Raw genomic sequence first — 5103 nt, forward strand, 5'->3', positions numbered from 1 at the left:
CTGAAGGGTCCCGGGTTTGATTCTGGTCAGGGGCATGTACCTTGGTTGCGGGCACATCCCCAGTGGGGGGGGTGTGCAGGAGGCAGCTGATCAATGTTTCTCTCTCATCGATGTTTCTGGCTCTCTATCCCTCTCCCTTCCTCTCTGTAGAAAATCAATAAAATATATTTAAAAAAAAAAAAGTCTTACAACCGTTACTGCTATGTGAAGCACTCTAGTTCCACTCTCATGGGAAGGTGGGTTTTCTGCGTGGCAGCCCACGCCATGTTGCTAAGTCTGTAAGGTAATGACCAGAGGTTCAGCCAGGTCCTATTGGCTGTCTCATCTAATAGGTCAGTAATCTGAGGAAATTAACAATGGTCAAAAGTCAAAAAACAGAGAACTTAAAAAAAAGATGAACCCTTCTATAACCTTTCATGAGCTCATCTCTGGTAGAATTTCATGGTATAAACTTGTAGTAACGTAACAGAAACACTTTAAAATGAAAAAGTTAAATATGAATGATCTACAGTGGGTTGAACTCCTCCATTTCTTCCAGGTAGAACAAGGCATCACCTCACACAAAGACAAGAGATGAAGAAAGTATCAAACACAATGGACATCCGAACTGACAGCCACAACCCTGACTCTGCGCAGAGAGAAATGTGTCATGGAAACCCTGAAGCTGGTTATGTCAGGGACCCCCTTCCAGACCTTGGTGTACCCACAGGCTGGCAGGGAGCCCAGAGCGAGGTGTGGCATGACTAACACCCACTGCAGGGGTGCCTCCCAGGACGAACTGGAAGTTCTCTGCCTTCGCCCACCCCGTCTACATCCAATGGCTGTTCGGAACAATCGGGCCTCAGAACCGTCACACAGAAGCACAGATCAGATACGATCTCGGGGCCACACAACCTTCTCCACAGTCAGCGCCCACCACGCCAGGGGACAGGACAAAAGCAGCTCAATCTCTCCATCGGATCTGCTTGTCTCTCCATCGGAGCTGCCTGGCGCCTTCCCTGTGGGACGGCCCCCATGGCCGAGTGGACACTGGGCCTCTGTTCCTGGCGCAGGACCCACTCCCACCTGATGGTCAGCAGGCTGAGGCTGGCCTCTCTGCCAAGCAACTTGCCGAGGAACCGCCCACACGGCCTGACATGTGGTTTATTTTCTTTGATGAACTTGTGCTAAGTGGACCTGGGCCATGTCACAAGGCAAGCACTTCATGCCTGGGAAGCGTGCTGTTTCCCCCACGTCTCTTGAATGAAGGAATTAAGGAGAGTCGCCCCCCCGCAGGAAAGCACAGACCTACCAGATGCGTGCCTGGCTGAATTAATCTACAGCCATTCCCTCACCCACTGCGTTCAGGGCTTGTTTTAAAGTGCAGTATTGCTTCCCAAGAGAAAGCATAACGCGCCTTCCACAGGAGAGCACTTTTTGGTTTGCGAGGAAACTTTTTAATAAGCCTGTGAGTTAGACAGCGTTGCTATACTCCTTACATTGTTTTTCAAATACAGGAAATGAGGTGTGACCATGTTTACCCAGAGACGAGGGAAAGAACCCAAACGCAGATCTTAAAACAGGTGGGTCAGGGTCCCTCCTACCCAGCCCACCACCTGGGGAGGCCATAAAGCCAAACGGTGAAGAGTGTGGCATCTGGATTCACACCAATCAGGTGAAAACCTAGGTTCTACCACTTACTGTCGTGAGCTTCACAAGTTCCTTAGCCTCTTGGCCTCAATTTCCTCATCTGTAAAATGGGTATATTAAGAAGATTGCAATAAAGATGGCAATAAAGATTACTTGAGTAACTATACCTTAAAATATTAAACAGATCAATCAGTAAATCACTCCATAAACGTAACATGACCAGGCAGGGTGGGTATTTGTGAGCCTGTGCAATATCGAAGCAACACATCAGCCAAGATCTCCGTAACGTGATGGAAAGTACGAGGCTCGAGTTCTGCTTTGTGATGTCATCCTGGGAAGGATGTGTTCCTGGTACAAAAAACGTTTTACGTAAATGTTAAAGGCACACTTTAAAATTACCCATTGCATTTTGAAGTTATTTATTACATGTTCTTACAAGCTAATATCTTTTTAAAGTATGATACTTTGCAAAACACTGTGTAACATGGAGCGAGAATTCTCGCAAATGTGTTAAGTGAATTATAATAAGTGAATGATGTTATAAATATCCAAATGGCCCTTGGAAGAAAAAAGGTTCCCCACCCCTGGCTAGCAGAACACTCATTAAAAAGTCTTACAACTGCCCTGACCAGTTTGACTCAATGGATAGAGCGTCGGCCTGCGGACTGAAGGGTCCCGGGTTTGATTCTGGTCAGGGGCATGTACCTTGGTTGCGGGCACATCCCCAGTGGGGGGGGTGTGCAGGAGGCAGCTGATCAATGTTTCTCTCTCATCGATGTTTCTGGCTCTCTATCCCTCTCCCTTCCTCTCTGTAGAAAATCAATAAAATATATTTAAAAAAAAAAAAGTCTTACAACCGTTACTGCTATGTGAAGCACTCTAGTTCCACTCTCATGGGAAGGTGGGTTTTCTGCGTGGCAGCCCACGCCATGTTGCTAAGTCTGTAAGGTAATGACCAGAGGTTCAGCCAGGTCCTATTGGCTGTCTCATCTAATAGGTCAGTAATCTGAGGAAATTAACAATGGTCAAAAGTCAAAAAACAGAGAACTTAAAAAAAAAGATGAACCCTTCTATAACCTTTCATGAGCTCATCTCTGGTAGAATTTCATGGTATAAACTTGTAGTAACGTAACAGAAACACTTTAAAATGAAAAAGTTAAATATGAATGATCTACAGTGGGTTGAACTCCTCCATTTCTTCCAGGTAGAACGAGGCATCACCTCACACAAAGACAAGAGATGAAGAAAGTATCAAACACAATGGACATCCGAACTGACAGCCACAACCCTGACTCTGCGCAGAGAGAAATGTGTCATGGAAACCCTGAAGCTGGTTATGTCAGGGACCCCCTTCCAGACCTTGGTGCACCCACAGGCTGGCAGGGAGCCCAGAGCGAGGTGTGGCATGACTAACACCCACTGCAGGGGTGCCTCCCAGGACGAACTGGAAGTTCTCTGCCTTCGCCCACCCCGTCTACATCCAATGGCTGTTCGGAACAATCGGGCCTCAGAACCGTCACACAGAAGCACTTTTTGGTTTGCGAGGAAACTTTTTAATAAGCCTGTGAGTTAGACAGCGTTGCTATACTCCTTACATTGTTTTTCAAATACAGGAAATGAGGCGTGACCACATTTACCCAGAGATGAGGGCAAGAACCCAAACGCAGATCTTAAAACGGGTGGGTCAGGGTCCCTCCTACCCAGCCCACTACCTGGGGAGGCCATAAAGCCAAACAGTGAAGAGTGTGGCGTCTGGATTCACACCAATCAGGTGAAAACCTTGGTTCTACCACTTACTGTCGTGAGCTTCACAAGTTCCTTAGCCTCTTGGCCTCAATTTCCTCATCTGTAAAATGGGTATATTAAGAAGATTGCAATAAAGATGGCAATAAAGATTACTTGAGTAACTATACCTTAAAATATTAAACAGATCAATCAGTAAATCACTCCATAAACGTAACATGACCAGGCAGGGTGGGTATTTGTGAGCCTGTGCAATATCGAAGCAACACATCAGCCAAGATCACCATAACGTGATGGAAAGTACGAGGCTCGAGTTCTGCTTTGTGATGTCATCCTGGGGAGGATGTGTTCCTAAAAACTGAATATAAACATCTTTTTAAATGTCGTATACCAGACTCTAACCAGAGAGAAGCAGGCCTTGAAGACACAGCCTGCGTGCTGTGGACAGCTCTGGCCGTGCACATGCAGCGAACAGCAGCCTGGGACCTAGGGGTGCCCCCCACCCCCTCGACAGCCACCAAGCTCAGGACCCTCACTGGAATCCTGCCAGCATCCTGCATGAGCCTGGAAGCAGATCCTTCCTCATCCACGTGTCCAGATGACGACGCAGCCTGGCCGACACCTTAACCGCAGCCTGTAAGGCCCTGGGCAGGGGGACCCTGGTTCCCTTTTACATACAGGTTTTCCTCTCCAAATGCACCCCTTTGCAGGCAAATTTGCTTTGCAAAAGGGCGAATCCGATTTGCCAAAGGGTGAGTTTGAAGCGGAAAACCTGTATGAGACATGCCCAGACCCCTCACTCACAGAAGCTGGGAGATAACGTGTACCGTGTGTGTTTGTTTTTTAATGTCATAAGCCAACCACAGAGAGTATTTTGTAAGTAAAGAAGGAAAAACTAAAAATTGGCCTGTCATCCTTCCACGCTGATACAAGTGTTTTGTTGGACATTCTCTCCCAGTCTTTCTGATTGACCATGGAGTAAATCAGAGCAGTCGTACATCTTACAGCCTGAGTTTTTCACTTACATTAGCCACATTCTCCCATGTTACAATGTACACATATATTCTTAACATTTATCATTTTTAATGGATGTAAAATTTTCTATCAAGAGATGGAGCAAAATTATTTAATCTGTTTACTATTATTAGACATTCCTGTGGCCTCCAAACTTCTACTATTATAAATAAAACACTATTATAAAAATAGGCATGTTATGGCTTTCTTTTTTTAAAACCATATTTTGGATTAGTCCCCAAGGGGAGGCAATCTGGTAAAAATACAGTATGTCTCTGTAAACAGAATATATTATGTTTCTTTAAGCCAACTGAATGACACCAGAAATATCTGAAGTGCCAGTTTTATCACATATTTTCGTTTTTAAAAACTAAGTAAAAAATGGTAACTGGAAGTTTTAAGTTCCATTTTTTAAATTACCAGAGCAAGTCTAAATGTTTTCCTATACGTTTATTTGTTTCAACTTACTCATTCCTCTCTTTAAAATGACCTTAACCGGAGCTGTGTAATGTTTCTGAGACTCAGGCTCCTCATGTACAAACAGCAGACAACGCCATATACTGCACACAATTGCAGCGAAAATCAAATACGAGCGTTTCCATGAAAAACTGAGGACATACCAGTTGCTCAATTTTTAGCTAAATGAGTAAGTCAAAGAATCAGTGGTCAGTTACACAGAACAACACAATGGCCAACAATATTAACCGACATTCTAGA

The 5103-nt window shown here is 45.0% G+C and overlaps 1 protein-coding gene and 1 long non-coding RNA gene across 2 annotated transcripts in view; one reads left to right on the top strand and one right to left on the bottom strand.

Moving 5' to 3' along the window:
• MTMR7 (myotubularin related protein 7) overlaps window positions 1-5103 on the bottom strand; it is a 68243-nt gene that overhangs the window by 21342 nt on the left and 41798 nt on the right. The gene's annotated exons all lie outside the window — the stretch shown is intronic.
• On the top strand, window positions 3166-4274 carry LOC106725733. The gene is made up of 2 exons (XR_001361663.1): window positions 3166-3672; window positions 3767-4274. It is a non-coding gene; the product is annotated as an uncharacterized LOC106725733 (long non-coding RNA).

The sequence above is a fragment of the Myotis brandtii genome, unplaced genomic scaffold (assembly GCF_000412655.1).
Source record: "Myotis brandtii unplaced genomic scaffold, ASM41265v1 scaffold185, whole genome shotgun sequence".
NCBI classification, from domain to species: domain Eukaryota; kingdom Metazoa; phylum Chordata; class Mammalia; order Chiroptera; family Vespertilionidae; genus Myotis; species Myotis brandtii.